This window comes from Macrotis lagotis, chromosome X, assembly GCF_037893015.1.
Source record: "Macrotis lagotis isolate mMagLag1 chromosome X, bilby.v1.9.chrom.fasta, whole genome shotgun sequence".
Taxonomy (NCBI): domain Eukaryota; kingdom Metazoa; phylum Chordata; class Mammalia; order Peramelemorphia; family Peramelidae; genus Macrotis; species Macrotis lagotis.
This window is the reverse complement of record NC_133666.1, coordinates 442,600,102-442,622,287: the sequence shown is the minus strand read 5'-3', so window position 1 is coordinate 442,622,287 and position 22,186 is coordinate 442,600,102.

Sequence of the window (22,186 nt, the reverse complement as noted above, 5' to 3'; positions counted from 1 at the left end):
AGAAAAAAATAGTACCAAAATTCATCTGGAGCAACAAAATGTTAACAATTTCAAGGGAACTGATGGAAAACTGCAACATAAGGTGGAGTACCTCTACTAGGATATAAAATTATATCATAAAGCAGCAGTCATCAAAACTGTCTGGGATTGGTTAAGAAGTAGAGTAATGAATCAATGCATTAGGATAGGTTCAAAAGAAACAGTAGTAAATGACTATTGTAATTTACTGTTTGACAGACCAAAAGATATTAGTTTCTGGAATAAGAGCTCAATAATTGACAAAAATTATTGGCAAAACTGGAAAATAGTATGAATAAAAACTAGGCTAAGAACACATTTCACTGGTTATACCAAAAAAAAGTCAAAGTGGGCACAGGATTTAGAAATAAAATATAATCCCATAGATCAATTAACAGACTAATCAATACTCTGTCAAATATGAGAAAATGGGAGAAATGTATTACCAAAGAAGAAACAAAGTACATTGTAACTTGCAAAATGAATGTTTTGAATATATTAAATTAAAAAGGGTTTGCAGTAATACATCCATTGCTGTCAAGTTTAGAAGGAAAACAGAAAGCCAGAAATTGTTTTATTTTTATTTTGCTGGTAGGAGTTCTGATAAACGTCTAATTTCTCTCTCTCTCTCTCTCTCTCTCTCTCTCTCTCTCTCTCTCTCTCACACACACACACACACACACACACACACACACGTGCACACACACACACACACACACACACACACACACACACGTGCGCACACAAACATCATCCATAAATGGAAGCATCAATTACAGCAAGTGAGGACGTTTTGAGTACTATAGACAAGTTCACTTATCTTGGCATTTTCCTTTATTTTTTAAATTTTTTTTATTAAAGATATTATTTGAGTTTTACAATATTCCCCCCAATCTTACTTCACTCCCCCTACTCCACCCCATGGAAAGCAATCTGTCAGTCTTTACTTTGTTTCCATGTTGTACATTGATCCAAATTGAGTGTGATGAGAGACAAATCATATCCTTAGGGAAGAGACAAGAAGTCTAAAAGGAATCAAGATCAGACAATAAGATATCTATTTTTTTTTAATTAAAGGGAATAGTCCTTGAACTTTGTTCAAACTTCACAGCTCTTTATCTTGAAACAGATGGCACTCTCCTTTGCAGAGAGCCCAAAATTGTTCCTGATTGTTTCAGTGATGGAATGAGCGAGTCCTTCAGAGTTGAACATCACCCCCATGTTGCTGTTAGGGTGTATAGTGTTTTTCTGGTTCTGCTCAGCTCACCCAGCATCAATTTATGCAAATCCCTTCAGGCTTCCCTGAAATCCCATCCCTCCTGGTTTCTAATAGAACAATAGTGCTCCATGACATACATATACCACAGTTTGCTAAGCCATTCCCCAATTGAAGGACATTTACTTGATTTCCAATTCTTTGCCACCACAAACAGGGCTGCTATAATTATTTTTGTACAAGTGATGTTTTTACCCCTTTTCATCATCTCTTCAGGGTATAGACCCAGTAGTGATATTTCTGGGTGAAAAGGTATGCACATTTTTGTTGCCCTTTGGTCATAATTCCAAATAGCTCTCCAGAAAGGTTGGATGAGTTTACAGCTCCACCAATAGTGCAATAGTGTCCCAGATTTCCCACAACCCTTCCAACAATGATCATTACCCTTCCTGGTCATATTGGCCAATCTGAGAGCTGTGAGGTGGTACCTCAGAGAAGCTTTAATCTGCATTTCTCTAATAATTAATGATTTAGAGCAATTTTTCATATGGCTATGGATTATTTTGATCTCCTCATCTGTAAATTGCCTTTGCATATCCTTTAACACTTTTTGTCTTAAAAATATGACTCAAGATCTGGCTGGTAAACTAGTCCCTGATCTTCAAATTTGCTTATAGTATTGGTTTTTTTATGTCTAAGTCCTGTAACCATTTGGATCTTATCTTGCTAAATGGTGTTAGGTGTTGTTCTAATCTAAGTCTCTTCCATAATAACTTCCAATTATCCCAGCAGTTTTTATCAAAGAGGGAGTTTTTATCCCAATAGCTGGACTCTATTTGTTTATCATACAGCAAATTACTATAATTGTCTCCTGCTTTTGCACCTAGTCTATTCCACTGGTCCCCCACTCAATTTCTTAGCCAGTACCAAACAGTTTTGATGACTGATGCTTTATAATATAATTTTAGATCAGGTAGGGTTAAGCCACCTTCTTTTGCACTCTTTTTCATTAAGCTCCTGGCAATTCTTGACTTTTTATTTCTCCATATGAATTTACTTACAATTTTTTCTAACTCATTAAAGTAATTTTTTTGGAATTTTGATTGGTAGGGCACTAAAAAGATAGTTAAGTTTTGGTAGATTTGCCATTTTTATTATATTAGCTCTACCTATACATGAGCAGTTGATATTTGCCCAGTTATTTAAATCTGATTTAATTTGTTTGCGAAATGTTTTAGAATTGTTTTCAAAAAGTTTCTGAGTCTGTCTTGGCAAATAGACTCCCAGGTATTTTACATTGTCTGAGGTTACTTTGAATGGGATTTCTCTTTCTAACACTTCCTGCTGTATCTTGGTAGACATATATAGAAAAGTTGAGGATTTATGAGGGTTTATTTTATAACCTGCAACTTTTCTAAAATTGCTAATTGTTTCCTGTAGTTTTTTGGATGATTTCTTGGGATTCTCTAAGTAGACCATCATGTCATCTGCAAAGAGTGAGAGTTTTGTCTTTCCCTTCCCAATTCTAATTCCTTTAATTTCTTTTTCTTCTCTAATTGCTGAAGCTAACATTTCTAATACAATATTGAATAGTAGTGGTGATAATAGGCACCCCTGTTTCACCCCTGATCTTATTGGGAATTCCTCTAGCCTCTCCCCATTGAATATAAAGCTTGTTGATGGTTTCAGATAGATAATGCTAATTATTCTAAGGAGCAGTCCATTTATTCCTACACTCTCTAGTGTTTTTAGTAGGAATAGATGCTGTATTTTGTCAAAAGCTTTTTCAGCATATATTGATATTATCATATAATTTCTGATAGGTTTGTTGTTGATATGAGTGAGTACACTAAGTTTTCCTAATATTGAACCCACCCTGCATTTCTGAGATAAATACTACTTGATCATAATGCATTATCCTAGTGATAACTTGTAATCATTTTGCTAAGATTTTATTTAAGATTTTTGCATCTATATTCATCAGGGAGATAGGTCTATAATTTTCTTTCTCTGCTTTAACTCTTCCAAGTTTAGGTAACAGCAACATATTGATTTCATAGAAAGAGCTAGGCAGTGCTCCATCTTACCCTATTTTTCCAAAAAGTTTATATAGAATTGGAACCAATTGTTCCTTAAATGTTTGACAGAATTCACTTGTGAATCCATCAGGCCCTGGAGATTTTTTCTTGGGGAGTTGAATAATTGCTTGCTGAATTGTTTTTTCTGAGAACGGGTTGTTTAGGTATTTAATCTCTTCTTCATTTAGCTTGGGAAACTTATATTTTTGTAAATATTCAACCATTTCACTTAGATTATCAAATTTACTGGCATAGAGTTGGGCAAAATAATCTCAGAATATTAATTTAATTTTCCTCCTCATTGGTGGTGAGTTCACCTTTTTCATTTATGATACTAGCAATTTGGTTTTCTTCTTTTTGATTTTATTAATATCTCCTTTAATTTTTAGAATTTCCAATTTGGTATTTAATTGGGGATTTTTAATTTTTTCTTTCTCTAATTTTTTTAGTTGTATGTTTAGTTCATTGACTTCCTCCTTCTCCAATTTATTCATGTAAGCATTTAAAACTATAACATATCCCCTGAGAGCCGCTTTGAGTGAATCCAATAGGTTTTGGTATGTTGTTTCATTATTATCATTATCTAAGATAAAATGGTTAATTCTTTCTATAATTTGTTTTGTGGTCCTCTCATTCTTTAAAATGAGGTTATTCAGTTTTCAGTTGGTTCTGGGTATATATGTCCTTGGCCCAATATTGCATATGACTTTTATTGCATTGTGATCTGAGAAAGATGCATTCACTATTTCTGCTTTTCTGTAGTTGATCATTAGGTTTTTATGTCCTAGTACATGGTCAATTTTTGTACAAGTTCCATGTACTGCAGAGAAAAAGGTATATTCCTTTCTACCCCCATTCAATTTCCTCCATAATTCTACCATATCTAGTTTTTCTAACAATTTATTTATCTTCTTAACTTCTTTCTTGTTTATTTTATGATTTGATTCATCTAGATCTGATAGCAGGAGGTTGAGGTCTCCCACTAGTAGAGTTTTGCTGTCTGTGTCTTCTTGTAGTTCTTTCAGCTTCTCCTCTAAGAATTTGGATGCTGTCCCATTGGGTGCATAGATATTCAGTATTGAAATAGCTTTATTGTCCATGGTACCTTTTAGGAGGATAAAGTTTCCTTCTTTATCTCTTTTAATGCTATCTATTTTTGCTGCTGCTTTGTCCAAGATAAGGATTGCTATCCCTGCTTTTTTTACTTCAGCTGAAGCAAAATATATTTTGCTCCAACCTTTTAACTTTACTCTATGTATACCTCTCTGCTTCAAATGAGTTTCTTCTTAGCAGCATATTGTCAGATTCTGGTTTTTAATCTACTCTGCTATTCGCTTACGTTTTAAGGGAGAGTTCATCCCATTCACATTCAAGGTTATGATTACCAATTCTTTATTGCCCTCCATACTTTCTTCCCCCTGTTTTTGTTTTCCCCTTCCCCCTCCCTTTATCTATATTCCTCAGTATTTTATTTCTCTATACCACCCCCTTCATTGTGTTTGCCCTCCTATATCACCCCTGACCTTTCTTTCCCTTTTCTCTTTTTTCCTTTTCCTTCCTTTTGTTAGTTCCCTTTTTCCCCACTCCCACTCTATTTCTCCCCCCCCATTTCCCCTTTCCCCTTTTAATCCTTGAAAAGTTAGAAGTTTTTTAAATTAACTAAGTATGTGTACGTTGACTTTAAGCCAAGTCTGATGAGAAAAAAATTCAGGTGTTGCTCATCTCCTCCCTTCTTCTCCTTTATTAACATAGGTACTTTGTACCTCTTAGTGTAATGAGATTTACCCCATTCAATCGCCTCCTTCCTCCCATCTCCTTCCTGTCCCCCTTTTTAAGTAGGTAGGTTTTTTTAGATCATTCTATCTGAGTCATAGAAAATTCTGAGTATCTGTCACTTCTAGCTATGTACATTCTGTCTAATAGAGTTAAAATTCTTGAGAGTTATTATAGTCTTTCTCCCAAGTGGGGTTAAAGCCAGTTGTATCCCATTGGATAGCAGTTTCATGGATAGGTCATGAATGTCCATCACTTCTGGCTAGGTATATTCTCTCTGTTAAATTTACAATTCTCACAAGTCATGAGATTCTTTTCCCCCATGCTGGATTATAGCCAGCTTCAACTTATTGGATAGCAATTTTTAACCACCTTTTTTTTACCTTTTCATGTGTCTCTGTGTCTCTTGAACCTCCTGTTTGATCTCCAAATTTAGCTCTGGTCTTTTCATGAGGAGTTTTTGAAATTCTTCCATTTTGTTAAATGTCCATCTTTTTTTGCCCTGGAAGAGAAGGCTCAGCTTTGTGGGATAATGGATTCTTTGCAGCATTCCAAGCTCCCTTGTTCTTCCAAATATCTCCTTCCAGGCCCTTAGATCCCGTAATGTTGATTCAGCCAGATCCTGTGTAATACTTACTGTGGCTCCTTGATATTTAAATTGTTTCTTTTTTGGCTGCTTGCAGGATTTTCTCTTTTATCTGATAGCTCTGGAATTTGGCCACAATATTCCTTGGTGTTTTCATTTTAGGATCTTTTTTTGGTGGGGAACAATGTATTCTTTCAATAAGTACTTTGCCCTCTGGTTCCATGAAGTCAGGGCAGTTTTCCATCATTAGATGCTATAATATTAAGTCCAGGCTTTTTTTCTCTTCAATGTTCTCAGGAAGTGCAATAATTTTCAGGTTGCCCCTCCTCGACCTATTCTCAAGGTCAATGGTTTTGCTGATGAGGTATTTTACATTTTCTTCTATTTTTTCTATTTTTTGTTTTGTTTAACTGGCTCTTGCTGTCTCATGGAGTCATTAGTTTCTACAGACTCCATTCGATTTTTTTAGAGGGGAGTTTTCTTCATTAGCCTTTTGCAACTCCTTTTCCAATGGTCCATTCTAATTTTGAAAGAGCTTTCCATTTGACCAATTGAGATTTTGAGAGAATTATTTCCTTTTTACATTTGACCAATTGATGATATGAGAGATTTATTCTCATTTTGTATTTGTCCAATTGTATTTTTTTAAGGATTTGTTTTCTTCTTGCAAGGTATTAATTGTCTCTCCCAAATTTCCCAGTTGATTTTTAAACTCCTTCCTTATTTCTTCAAGGAATTCTTTCTGTGTTTAATCGTATTCTCCTCAGAGGTTCTAGGTCTCTCTGAGTTAGGTTCATTCCCTTACAAGAATTTTTCTATGGATCCACCTTATGCTGACCCTTCTTCCTTTTGCTAAGACCTTGAGGTGGGGAGGGGCTGGTTCACAGGGGCTTGGTTTCACTAGAGGCTTTATTCACTGAGTGCAATTTCTCTGTCTGGTCAGTAGGAGGTGCTGGTTGCTTTGTCTAGAATGTCTGTGACCTTGATTGGGGCCTTCTCCCTTACCTTGAAGGGAGGGATTGGAGTTAATGAATCCTTTTGCCTTCAATCAGGTGGGCTTTGCCCAGGCCTGATGTCATTCCTCTCCCTATTGTCAGCTGGGCTGGTTCTTCTTCTCACACACCTGTGCCTGAGGCAGAAGTAGTCTGCTATTGTTTGTTCAGGGAAGAGGCCTAAGCAGCTGGAGGTGTGGACTCAAGAGTTCCCCAGACCAGAGGAGCTCAGGGATGGTGTGTCCGCAGCTATCCTGCACCAGAGTGCTCCCAGTCCTGTTGGCAAGCTGCAGAGGGTGAGTGTGCCCCTGCTCCCTAGTTGACTCAAGCCCCTGCAGTCTAGCCCCACCACTGGTCCAGCAGACTTCCCAGCTCCAACTCAGCCACTAATCTGGCTGATCCAGGGCTGATGGGGCTGATCTGCCCTCTGCGCCCAGACTCAATGGCCCAAATTCATCCAGTGCTCCTGAGGGAGACAAATCCTGAAGTAGATGTTCTTTCTCCTGGCTTTTCTTTCTGGGTTTTGTGGGTCGGATTTCTTTTAAGAGGTTTGTTTCATATGATAGATGGGGAGAGATCAGGAGACTTTAGAACTGTGCCTGTCTTCTTTCTGCCATCTTTGCCAGAAGTTGACATTGTCCTTTCCAAGGAGATACACTTGAAAATGAGGTTGATACTTGCACTGCCAGAGTTAGCTCAATATTTGGGAGACTCTGATAAAAGGTATGGGAGAAAAGAGTTATTAGACTGGTTCCCAAACTGAAGGTCTACAAAGTCGTTGTGTTGACCTCATTGCTATAAGCCTGTGAAACTTGGATAGTCTACCAGTGTCATGTCAGGTAATTGAATTCCTTCTATTTAAATTGCCTTAGCAAGATTCTGAAGATCGTCTAGCAGGAGAAAATACCACATACTGTGGTCCTTTCTTGAGCAAAACTTCCTAACATTCCAGCATTAGTACAGAGAGTGTAACTACAATGGGTTACACAAATCATTAGAATGCCAGGTCACTTACTCACAAGAGAGTCAGAGGAAGTGATACCAGACACCCTGAAAGTCTCATTGAAGAATTTTACAATTGATTGTACAATATGGGAGATACTGACACAGAACCACCCAGCATGGGGTGCCCTCGGTAAGGGTACTGCACTCTATGAGGAAGTCAGAATTGAAGCAGCTCAAAGGGAATGTGACATCATTAAGTTTTGGATAATCATCTCAGGAGCGTGTCCAAACTGTGGTAAAGCATTCCAAGCTGGTATAGGTCTGATCAGTAACAGTGGCAGACAATGTAATTTGTCTCAAACCTGGTGATGTCATTTTGATCTTCTTCCATAACAAAGGACAAGAACCAACCAACGAACCAATCAGCATTCCAGCAATCACATTGTTCTCCATGATTCAGCATTGTTACTAATCATGTTGGCCTCAATCCTATGATATCACTAAAACTAGAGATAATTGCATTCTTTCTTCAACTATGAAGTCTTATTTTTTGTTCTATACACACTAAAAACAAGGGAAGTTGTTTATCTTCTTAGGCTCTTTAATATAATTGAGGCAATCATAGATCTATTCTATTGTGAGAAAACAACCCTGTTAGTAAAATGTTATCTTGGTTGAAGAAAATGTGCCACAGTCTACTTTTACTTAAGTTCACTTATGACAAGTCTCATGTATATTTGAAATGTTCATAAGTTTAACCTCTTAACAAATTAAAATAATTTTAAACATTCCCATGCAGGAAAAAGCCAGTAAGCTAATTACCTAATTATTTTAAAATTTAAGTTTTCTCAATTCATTATTTTTTTTTAGTTTTTTTGCAAGGCAATGGGGTTAAGTGCCTTGCTCAAGGCCACATGGCTAGGTGATTATTAAGTGTCTGATGCTTGATTTGAACTCAGGTCCTCCTGATTCCAAGGCCAGTGCTCTATCCACTGCACCACCTAGCCACCCCCTCAATTCATTATTAATACTTGGAGATATAGTCCATTGTTTTGAAAACTAAAAATTTAAAGAGATTCAAGATTATTAAATTCCAAGAACAGCTCATTTTGATTTACTACATGTCAAATACATGCATACAAATATAAATAAAGCAAATTGTGTTGGCATGAATAAATAAATAAGCAAATGAATAAAAAAATGAATGAATGAGCAAATAAGTAAAACGATGAATGAATTAATAGATGAACAGATGAACAGAAAAGTATATATTAAGAAATGAATAAGTGGATGAATGGCAAATAAATAAGAAAATAAAAATGTACATATGAATAAAGAAATGATCAAATGTATGAAAAATGGATAAATTAATACATAAATAAATGTGTTTTTATTAACATCCTTTTTACCATGAAATGAAAACTCTAACTTTTAATAAAACATTTCAGTCAAGTCCACAGCTACATAACATAGCAGTCCTTAGATATATTCATTCCTTCAAAAAACCACTGAAATTCATTTAGACATTTGTCTTTCAAAAATATTGTAGATGTGTAGTTTGATGGAATTTTACACAGAGAATTCTATGTCAATAACTATAGATTATGTTTGAAGAAGTTTGCACTTATTTACATATTTGGGCACTAACTTCATTGACAAATATAAAAGGATGATGACATTTGGTGAATTTAGCAGAGTAGGTCAGAAAATTCTAGGATCTTTAAATTATTTCCACGAACAGATGGAAAATTACCATGAAATGAATATAAAGCAGTAAAAATAAATGGGCAAAGCAGTTGCCCTTCTAAGTTAACTTGTTACAACAGTGCCTATTGGACCTGAGTTTTGACCTGAATGAAAAATTGACGTCTTTAGGCCAACTCCACTGTGTCAAGAAGAAGTAGGACTTGGGTTTGACCATGTGGGAATGTGGACTAGGCCTCAAAAAAATTTCACCTCACTTTTCCCCTTACTCATGACCTCAAGCAATTTTATTTCATGAACTTACTTTAAAGTCTCAGAAACTTTCTCCTTAAGAGATTTAATCTCACAAAGAAAAGCAGATGACTGAGTGAGAGAATACTGAAAAGCCCCTACTCTTGTAAGCAAAGGAAAAAGAACCATCCATAGATAGTAAAAGAAACCCAAGTTCATGTTCAGAGGAAGATGGTAATAATAAAAAAGCCACTCCTACTCCAGAGAGTCACATCAAATGGTCAAATGTCTAAAAAGAATTCTTGAAAGAACTGAAAAAGGAATTAAAAAATCAAATAAGAGAAAAAGAGGAAAAAAGTTAGAAAAAAAATAAAAGCAATTCATGAAAATAATGAAAAGAAAGTTTACCAAGTAGAAAAAAGAGATACAAAATATCAATTATGTAATTTCTTGAAAAATAGCATTAGGCAAGAGGAATTAAATGACAATATGAGGCACAAATAAAAAACAAAATGATAGAGAAGAGAAACTACATTTCATTAGGAAAACAATTGTTGTAGTAAAAAATATAGAAGTATTGGCAGACTCTGAAAGTTATTAAAAATAATAGAATAGGGATATAATATTATAAGAAATTATTAAGAAAATGTACCCTGAAGTTTTAGAATAAAAAGCAAAGTAGAAATAGGAAAAAAATGTGCCATTCATTATTTGAAAGAAATCCTAAGATGAAAATTTGCAGCAATGTCATAGTCATGTTTCATAACTCCCAGATTAAGGAAAATATATTGCAACAAGAAAAAAAATTTAAATAATGCTTAAATACAATCAGAAATTCATAATACCTAATAACTCCTACACTTAAAGACAAAAAGTCTTGGAACATTATGTTTTAAAGAGTAAAAGAACTTTGGTTGCATACAAAAACAGCCTACTCAACAAAGTTCAATAAAATCCTAAATTTAAAAAAAGGAAATTTGATGAAATGAAAAAACTTTTAGTAATTTTAACAAAAAGATCAGAATTCAATGAAAAAATTTAATATAAAAGATTCAGAAGAAGTATAAGAAAATATTAAAGACTAAATATGAAGCATATATTAAGGTCACACTGTTTGCTTGTGAAATTTTTAGCAGTATTTTAAACCTTCATCATTACCTAGGTAATTTGAAAGAAAAAATTGGGACTAAGTTTTGTATGCAAAGATGATTCTTAAAATCAAAATTGGCTTGGAAAAGGTAAAAGAATGCAATCATATCCTAAAAATCATATGTAAAAGAGTAAAATACTGAGGAAATGGAAGAGAAAAGCTGTTAACATTGGAACCATGCAATCATCTCAATTGAAGAGGAAAAAATAGTGGAATATTTGAAAATGTGTAGAACCTTTCTGAACTTGTAGAGAGGTAAAAAATAAACAAAACTGAGAAACAGGGTAGAGGAGGTAGAAAGAAATACATATTATGATTTTGGAATGCAAAAAGGAAGAAAATAAAGCAGCGGTACTTATAGGGATGGGTAAAATAAGTATCAGGATGGTAAGGGGAGAATATAAGGTAAAAAAGAAGAGATAAAAAGACTGAGAAGGAAAATAGTGAATAAAAATAAAATGTAGGGAAATACATAAATAGTAATTATAACTTTAAATGTGAACAAGATGGTTAGAGCAACTCTTTTTGTGATGACAAAGTACAGTAGATTGCAGGGAAGCCCAACAATTGAGGAATGAATGTGGAATATGATTGTGATGGAATACTACTGTGCTATAAGGTATGTTGATTTGGAAAACAGAAAATTTTCATAAAATAATGAAGAATGAAATGAGCAGGAACAAAGGAACATTGTTTATAGTAATAGCAATGTTATTTTAAGGATGACTTTGGAAGAATAAGTCATTTGATTATTATAATTACATTAATTAGAAAAAGAAATATAGAAAAAGATACTATCTGTATCCAAAGAAAGAATGGATAAATATAAGTATGTATAGAATAATTTTACTTATGTATCTATTTGTGGCTAATGGTAACCATCTCTCGAATGGGAGAGGAAATGTACATGATGATTTTATTATATATTTAAAACAGCTTGTTTTATGTAATAAATATGTAGTTTTATGTGTAATCATATTTTTAAGTTTTATTATGTCAGAAATGTTTATATTCTTCCATAAATCAAAAATAAAAATGCATTTTAAGAAAGAATGAATAGCAGGAACATTTACAGATATATGACAGATAACATATATAAAGTGGTATTTTTCCTCTTAAAATATAAAATTTGTGTAAATGTGTAAAAGCAGTTCTCATAATCAGAAAATTCAAGTAGTAATGATTATAGTTTATGTGTATAATATTTTAGGTTCTCAAGACACTTTCTATACATTTTATCCATCCAGTTTTATAAAGTATGTGCTAAAGTTGCTATAATCCTCATTTTATAGACAAGGAATTAGAGGGAATATTTTTACTGCCCTGCCAAGGGAAATGTTTGACACTGGATTAAAAACATTTTGGAATTCTAGATTCTCAAAGTTGGAAAAAGAATTAGAAATTATCTAGTTATGCATTTCCCTGAATCAATTAAACTGAGGAGTTAAAGCCTGAAAGAATCTATTTAAGTATCAGCCTCTGATGCTGATTGAGCTATGTGATAATTTCATTGATGTCCTATGAATGTCATTTTCCTCAGTATCAAATCATAATCAATACCTACAATTTTCTTTTCTTCAAAGGTTTTTTTGTGAGACTCAAATGTGATACATATATAATGCATTCAGCAAATGTTAGTCCACAGGATATATTTTAGCTGCTCTTCTCATTAATTGTATTTGTTCTGCATCATCAGAAATGCACAGGGAAAATCTTGTTTTCCCACTAAAGTTCTATTGTTTTCATTTGTAATGTTCAGTGGATAATAATGATAGGCAAAAATGAGAACTTTTAAGTGTATAGAAGTAATGGGAAATAACTTCATCCTCTACAACTTTGCTAATGCCATCTTCATGAAGTAGGAAAAACTTCATACTTGAATAGGAGATAGAATAAAGAAGATATATGTTTTTAATCCTTTTCTCATTTGGTTTTGAGTTCTTCTCCTATATGTCTATATACATTGACAATTCTTCATACAGCTTTGAAGGATGTGTCTATTCATTTAGTATTATCTCTTTAAAAATGTTCTTAAATTGTTATAATTCAATGTAATGTCCAGATGATTATAGACAATTTTTTTTTCCTTTCCTCCTCTACTTTATGGTATTGCTCCAGTTTTAATACAGTCTATTTTTTGACTTTACAAAATAATTAGGGAAGACTAATCTTCCTTACTTCTAATCTGGCAACACAGTCTTACTAGCTTTCAGGTCTTGGGTTAGTCACTTATCCCCTATTCGACTCAGTTTGCCCATCTGTAAAATGACCTAGAAAGCAAAATGGCAAACCACTTCAAAATCTCTGCCAAGAAAATAAAGTAGGATAAGAGATTTGGATACACTTGAAAAACAAGCAAATATCAAAAGTATTTCATTCACTATGGTAAGAATTGAGGATACAAAATATAAAAAGAGGTGAATGATAGTTCCTGTCCTCAAGGAACTTACAATTTAATTGGGGAGACAACATGCAAACAAAGGACAAAATTAGCTTTACATGAGAAAAATAGGAAATAATAAGCAGAGAGAGAGAGAAGACACTGAAAATAAAAAGGACTGGGGAAGGCTTTCTTTCAAAATGCCTCCTTTTCATATTTTCATGTGACTCCACCATTTAGACAATGAGTAAGTCTACAAAATGAAATGAGATGATGTGAAGAGTTGCCTTCCAAGAGCCATGAAAATAATATGTAGTTATGTGGATTTATGGAAGTTATTGATGTACAAAAATGGTCATTTTTGCCATGTTCTGTGTGACAAATGTAAAATATAACATGATCAAGGGAAAGTGAAATCTGTTAGTCAGGTCTCCTAAAGTGAGTAAATTTTAATCCAATTATGTAAAGATGAGAAAATCATTTTGTAAATGCAATGTTATAAATTCATTCTTACAAAAGCATGTATTGTAATGTCTTCTGCCTTATAATGAACCTAATGCATGCTTCTTTAAGGATAAATCATTTGACTTGCACTTCTCTTGACTTAAAAAGTCAGAATACCTTCTGCTTTCATAAAGATTATGGGGCTCATTATTTGACAGAGAGTAAGTAAAATGTAAATATTCTATCTTTTATCCACATAGCAGAACACAGCCTGCTTCTACTTAAATCTGAAAGCTATACCTTAAAAAAAGTATAACAAGTAAGTAGAGCTTTATTTTATAAATTCTAAACTGTTATTGTTGCTAATGCACTTTTGTTAGGGATTTTCTTGCAAGGTAAATGAGGTTAAGTGACTGGCCCAAGACCACACAGCTAGTGTCTGAGGCCGGATTTCAACTCAGGTACTCCTGACTCCAAGGCCAGTGCTCTATCCACTGCACCATCCAGTCACCCTGATAATGCACTTTCTTATGGATTATTTCAAAATTTTCATTTCCTTATGAAGAATATGAAAGGAGAGATTATTGAGCTTCACATAAATAATAAAATTGATAAGTATCTTTTTCTGACACAAAAAGTGTTTTCCCTATAGCTAATTACATTTAATTTCAAAGCAATTCTTTATTGCTTTATTTTACCTTCAATTTTTCTAATTATATTGACTTTTCAAGAGGATATCTATTCTTTTTTTTAATGATATGGAACTAGGGGTATCAGAATCCTGGAGCAGTAGTAGCAGTAACTGTAACTATTTGAACTATTGCTAGCCCAAGCTGCCTCATTTTTATGGCATAATTGCATTCTTTCTAGTCCTTTATGCAACATTGTTGAGAGCCGATCGAGTGAGATTGGGTTAGAAGATCAGTTATTCCTAAAAAATTCTAAGTTCTGGTGACCCTCAAACTGAAGGCTTTGCTTGGAACTCTGATTTGATAACACAACTGCATCATTTGTGGCCTCACTTGTTGATAACCCTGTTCCTAAACTTCTTGACCTGGGTTACATCCTGTCAGGGTACATGTTGCCCAAGTTAGAGTTACATCATTGTTTTTATCCTATACGATAATTTTATGGCTTTCTGCTATAAAGAAATGTTTGATACTTTCAATAAGTGGCTCTGTTAGTTGTTGAATGAATCACCTGGTGGACAGGGGAACTCAACATATGGCACCCTTGCATGGGGCAGGCAAAGGAGAATTGAAGCTGTCCAGAGGCTGAGATAATCTTTCAGGAGAAGAAACACCCTAGTGATGCTGTGAATGATCCCAGGGTTAAGGTAGGGGAAGGCTTGAAGATAATTCAATCTGCAGTGGGGCTATTTACTTTCTTTTTCCAAGCAGGTAAAAAGGGTGTAATAGGGAAGAAACTTTTTATAGAAGCAAAACAATCCAGGACAGGATGTAAATATTTTGAAGAAACTGGCTAAAGAGAAAGGCTTAGAAATTATCAAATAACAGATAAGTTTTTACAGATTGTTTATGAATGTTGTTCATGGTTCTCAAGAAAAGGAGAATAGAACTTAGAAGGTACTTTGAATCTACATGATTGAAGAACAGTGTGTGAACATATGAATATTAATGATAAAATGCTGTTGATTTTTCTCTTCCCCACTTCTTCACTGTGATTCTGCAAGAATGTTCCCCCCCCCTTTTCCCTCTCTGCAGCTTGCCATTTTACAATTCTGGCTCTTATTTTTTGACTTTGAAGTTTAGCAGAAAGAATATTTTTAGAAAAAAAGGACTAGTCAGAGAGAGAAAATTACTTCATGAAGATTTGGATAAACAAGTGGTAAAAAGGAAATTTGTTTGTAGTCAAAAGAATCAGGAAAGAGACAGTGTCTATTACCAAATATTTTATATGGAGAAATCATGAAAAGAAATGCTATTTTTTTAATTTGAAAATGTTTTAGGGAAGTAAATTCCAAAAAGAGAAGAGAGTCAGGCTAATTATAAAGTACATAATTTGGGTACTAAATAATGCCAAAAATAAATAAATAAAAGAAATAATTGGAAATTAAATCATTAATCTTTTATCAGAATGATATCATAACATTATAGCTTCAGGAGTTTATCAATATAGATTCTGATAATATTATTTATTATAGAAATTATGAATCAAGTGAGGATTTGAAAACAGAAGATTCCACCCCCCAGAAAAGACTTGGGATTGTCCCCTTAAAAAAGAAGTTATTTGGTGTACTTTATTTGAAGAAGGTGGAAAGGGGATATTCCAACTAGGCTAAGGTATTTTTGAGTGTCTGTTTGCCTTCTCAAAAGTTATACTAGATAAAATTCAGAAGTGTTAAATATTAATACCTTCCTATGGAAAATGTATTTGATAAATGAAATGTTCTATGCATTTTCTCTAATATAAGAGCAGGGTGGGGTTTTCCCCAGAGTTTGGGGGCCCCTCTGCTTCAAAGTGCTATGATTCTGTTTGTTGTGTTTTATGTTTTTGTTTTAAAATACAGTCAGAGGAAAGATCTTAGCTGTCTCTGCATGGTCATACCTGCTGCCATGTCTTTGTGCTGTGATTGGCCAGTCCTCTTTCCTTTCTCTCTTTTCAAAACTGGGTCTTTTCATTTTTTCAAAAACTCATGATTTTGTGCCACAGGAAATTTTTCTGAAAATTATGTTGTTTTGGGGAAAGAAGGGGTTCTATTATTTTCTCATATTTTTTTTTCTGGTCTGATTGTCTAACAGAGTTTTACTTACTGATTTGACAAATTATACTTATGGGAGACCTAGTGGAAATTGAAATTGCCCCTAAAATTGTTTTTCTTTACTGATCTTGATAAAATTGTTTATGGAAAAGAATAATGGAACAGTATATTAAGGGAATATGTAAGTAATTCAGTATAAGCAATGGGTTCTGAAGAGATTTGGATTAAGAAAAAAGTGTTGCAAGGAATAATGAAAAGGCATATAGGAACTATTGGGGTTTTTGAACCATTTGTCATAATGACAGTTGGAAAGTAAGTATGAGAGGTTTGACATTGTATATATAAGAGATGGATTTTGGGAAGTTTGAAAAGTAAACTACAAATCAATTGTAGTAAGAGAAGAGAGTATAGAGAGCTATGAGTCTATACTGATATGTGTTTAAATGAGGTTGGGATAATCTGAAAATTGCATTAAACTGCCACTTTAGCAATATCTGGCAGTGAATTGATTGGAAAAGTACTAATTCCCATAAAGTGAAAAGATTGGTATGAAAGCAATTGCTAAGTAAATGTTAGCTGTTTCTTCAAATTAGCTAAATCTACAATGTATAATCCTGTATGCAAAGTTATCTGAAAACTGAATTTAGAGGTCTATAAAAAAAATAATATTTATTTTTTGGTTATAATATTTTTTGCCTACTCCAAAGTCATGGGAGAAGAAAGAAGTAATGGGAATGTTCAAATAGATAGGGTCAGAATGGCCTTAATAAATGAAGGGGAGTCTGCCAAAACTTTTGTTAGCATAGACTTCTGAGTCATGTGCACTTAATCAGGATTTATAATTGTTAAAAAAAAAAACATGGTATAGTTCATGTATTCAAAATATTTGGGGTGACAGAGGAATGATAAACAGTAAAGGTAAACAATTAGTACATACTACCTTGTTATCTCAAAATGGGGGAATATCCAGTTCCCAGAACATCATTCTGTCAATGAGGATAGAAAGCTCTAAGTTAAAGTATTAAGAAAATAGAATAGAACTGATACAGATGAGAATTTGTAAACTTTTATACTTTGAAAAGGAAAATAATTTAAGGTAATTTTAAATATCAGTTTGGGAATTTATAAGAGTATTAAGAGAACTATAAAGAAAATCTTGTAATCAAAAATTTTTAGAAACATCTGGTCAAGAATTTTTTTATTGCAAAGTTTTAGGGCCTAAAGGGAATATATTTTAAATTGAAAATGTGTTATGTATAATTAGTAAACTTTGTATAAAAACAGATTCAAACAATTTTTTGAAAATTTAAAATTATGGTACAATAACAAAATATGAATGAATTAAAGTGTCATCCATCACATTTGTAAGGATTTATTATGAGAAAATTAAACAATACATTGCCAACCAGTTGTATCTCTCAAGGTTCTTTTTGGCTCACAGAGTTTCTTTTTCCATCTCATATTTATGAAATTTGATAATTTTAAATATATATATATGTATGTATGTATGTATGTATATGTGTATATATGTATATATACATTTATATATATATATATATATATTAGAAATGATATAAGTACCTTGTAACACTGGCTTTAGTAAAAAAATTACATTGACCTTTTAAAATTATTATATATTTAAAACTATCTTAATAGAGAATCTTATTTTCTTTTTGAAAATAGGAATATATTTGTTATAAGAGGAAAATAAGCTTATAACACAGAGATTAGAAAGAAATTCGTGTGAAGAGAACTTGTTTTATTTTTGTTTTAAGAGAATGAGATGTCAGCTTGGAAATTTTCCGTTTAATGTAGGTTAAGAGTTAAAAGTTCAATTTTAAAGAAGTAAGATGGTATACTAGGGAGAAGAGTGTATAAGAGACTGGGAAGTATACATTTTCTGCATGAGGAGAAGTGTGTATAAGAGACAGGGAAGTATACATCAACTTTATTAGGGACTTTGAAAGATGATTGGGAAACAGAAATTTTCCATAGTAAGAAAACTTATGTGATCTAGTTTTGTCTATTTTTTTACTGTAATAATATCTAAGCCTAGAATTAATAATTGATTGATTTGTAGAGATAATGAGGGAAAATATCAGAAGTTATGATCCTCTGGGTTCCTTAAATTTTTTGAACAATGTGAACTTATTTTTTTAAAAATGTGACCTTATTCTAAACCTAAGTCCAACATATATACAATAATAGAAAGGAAATTATATGCTATATGATTGGTATTAAAATAATGGCCATTACTCTTTAACATTTTTTACAGATAGTAAGTATGATTACCATGTGATCAGACACATAGAAACAGCCTTTATTAATCATAGCACTGATGCAATATTAACAACTTTGAAATTATTACTTGAAGTTATTATAAATAGATACAATTCCTTTTTTATTGAGCATATAAAATTCCCACCCTGGATTGCCAGGACCTTCACACACACACACACACACACACACATATATGTATATATATATATATATATATATATATATATATATATATATATATATATATATATATGTATATATATATGTAAAGGTAATCATAGGACTGATCAATTAACCCTTCCACTCCTTATAAGCTTAGGAGAAGAGTAAGCTAGCTAGGAATATAGTAAAATCCTGTACTCAAAGGGGTATTTACCTACACCTCAAAACTATTTTAAGAATCCTAGAAGCCAGACTCCTAAATAGTTATGGCAGATGGGCATAACTCATTTTGCAACTTTTGGAAAAATGAAATTTCCTCATGTTACTTTGATACTCCTTTCTCTGTTCCTATACAATGGCAACAGCACATAGTTTAGAGACTACTCTAGATGTGATAGCAAATTTATTCTATTGTTTTGCAAGGATACTAAAATCCATAGAACTGATAATGACTCTGAATATAATTCTATGTCATTTAAACAATAATGTCTATATTACAACATAAAACATCTTATAGGCATTCCTTATAACCCCATGGGTCAAACATTTAGTTGAAAGGAAGAATAGGTCATTAAAAATGTTCCTGCATAAACAGAAAAGGGGGAGCAGATACTAGGCAAGCCTAAATAAAACTTTGTATTCATTAATTATTTGACTTTGGATGATAAGAATAAAACTGACTGAAAAGCACTTTAGTTACAAAATTACCATATATAACATAATAAATACCCCTAGAAAGTACTCATAGAGTAATGTGGAAGGATACAAAAGATGTACATTGGAAAGGACTTGATCAATTACTACCCTGGGATCAAGGGTATACTTTTTTTTGTCCACAAATGGAGAAATTGTCTGAATTCCAGAAAGAAATATCAGACCTTGCAGACCAGATGATTAAGTAATACAGAAAATGAATAACTTACACTTAAGAAATCAAAAAGGAAAGCATAAGAGAAGAAAGGACAGACCACGCAAAAGGAAAGCACAACATGGACTTATAGGACAACTTGTGATGCATATATTAACCATGAACAATTTGGGGACTTCAAAATAACTGAATATTGAACTTATATTCAAAACTATACTATGGAGAGAAAAGTATGATTGAAAGTGTTTTGATAGAGAAAGCTGAAAATTATTTGGGATATAAGAAAGCTACTATTGGAATTATCAAAGAAGAGATGCTAAAAATTTAGGTATAATTTTTCTGACTTAAATAGTATCACACCCCATATAAGGAAATTTATGATCATTACTGAGAAAAAGAAGGGAAATAATATTAACTGTTACAGTTCCATTATTTGAGCATGTGTATGTAAAGAAGTGATGAATAAGGAAAATATAGAAGCAAATAATACTAAAAAACTGTCAGAAAAAGTTACTAGAGCATTAAAGGGTCAGAAGAAGACTTTATGAAAATCTTTATTCTTTGCTTAATGCATTACAAATTTTGTAATGAACAATTTGTGTTAGGGAAAAACATAGATTTGAGCAAGAAATTGTATGATTGGTTGTCTTCTCCACCTGTAATTGGTACATGATTGCATGGTATTATTTCTGTTTTCAGCTTTGTTGTAATTATGATATTGAACATGTGTTGTTTGTCTCACATTTTAAAAATTATCTTTGCTCTAAGTAAGAATGTGAGTTTCACATTCAAGATGTTAAAAACCAAAGGATGGTACAAATCCAGTGCTGATCATGTTTTTTGGTGAATTAATTCAATGACAGGAGAACCTCTCATCTGGAAGGTTTAAGAGATGTGTTAGTTGCTTTGTAGTTGGAGTTATTATGCTTGTATCTCTTATAGACTCATCTGTATCACTTTCCTTGTCTACATCTTATGTACAAAATGAAGTAGTTCAAGCATATCATTTAGAGGAACTTAGTAAAAATGTAAATCTGGGTTTCTAAAAACAGTCAAGCAGTTTTTGCAAATGTTAGCAGGTTTGAAGAAGACAGTAGTTTCTATAGGAGATGAATTGGATATGGTAGAGTTTAGACAAATACTTATTTGTGAATATGGCTAACATGCAAATTTTTGTGACCAGCCTGGAGTATAATGATACACAATGGGAATGGATTATGGTTAGTATGCACCTTAATGGGTTGTTTGGGAATTTTCCTGTATCTCTTGATATTGATGATTTGAATAAGTTGGCTAAAGACATCCAGGAAGCCTCCCAGTGAGACTTGATTCCTGAAAAGACAGCTGATAAAATAGTTAAATGCTTTCATCATTCCACCCTCTTCAGGCATTGGACCCAGAGTCTTATACAATTGTGTCTTATATTGATTCTCTTATTGTTTCTCTTTTTCTCTTCAAGTTTAATAAAAAATATTTTTTTCTTTAACCAAAGTTACTATATTTATTATCAATAGAATTGAGCAATTGTGAGCCTGTTGTATAAACAGAAAAAGGGGAAGTATTGAGAGCTACTCAAGTAAGTTTAGGTTAGAAGATCAGTTACCACTAAAAAAATCTGAGCTCTGATGACCCTCAAGCTGAAGGCTTTCCACGAAACTCTAATTTGATAACACAACTGCATCATTCCTGGCCTCACTTGTTATTCCTGTTCCCAAACTTCTTGACCTGGGTTACATCCTGCCAAGTTACAACCTTCCCAAGTTAGAGTTACATCATTACTTTTATCCTGTATCCTGATTTTGTAGTTTTCTGTTATAAATAATTGTTTGATACTTTCAATAAATGGCTCTGTTAGTTGTCCTGCTAGCATCCCCAACTGAGTGCATGCATGTTTCTTTACTTTCCTGAGCTGAATGAATACCCTGTTGGGCATGGGAACTCAACACATCATGACCATTACTCTTTTAGTGAAGGTGAATGACACAGAGGATAGAGCTCTAGGACTGAAAAAAAAAAACCAACACCACAATCCAAATCTGATTTCAGATATTTATTAGTAGTATGAAAGGAAAAATAGTTTGGTTTCTACCTGCCTCACTTTCTTTTACTGGAAATGAGGATAATAGCACTTTTCTTCTTAGGTTGTAATGGGGATAAAATAATAAAATGATTAGCATAGATCCTAATATATAGGCACTTAATAAATGATCATTTGTTTCTTTCCTTCCTCAATTCTTTTCCTATTCCTAGAGTGTTCTCCTTTCTCTGTCTTTTGGAATAATACTGATTCTTCAAAAGTCAGATCTGTTCATTCCGTTCCTGGTCTTACCAAGTCATAAAACAGTACTTTGCACACAGCTTGGATAAACATTTTCTCATTTGCAGTATAATTATTATTTTTTATATTTTTCCTTTTTATATTCCTTAGCTAGAAAAAAATCTCCATGAAATAAGGGCTGACAACTCAATGGTCTTTATGATTTCTCCATTGTCCAGCACAGTACTCTGCATAAAACTTGTTCAAAGTAAGAAGTTATTGGAAATAAGGAAAAAGGAGAAGGGATAGAAAGAAGAGAATAAAAGGGAATAGGAAACAGGTAGGGAAGAAAAGATTTTTTTTCCTGCATCTCCTCTTTA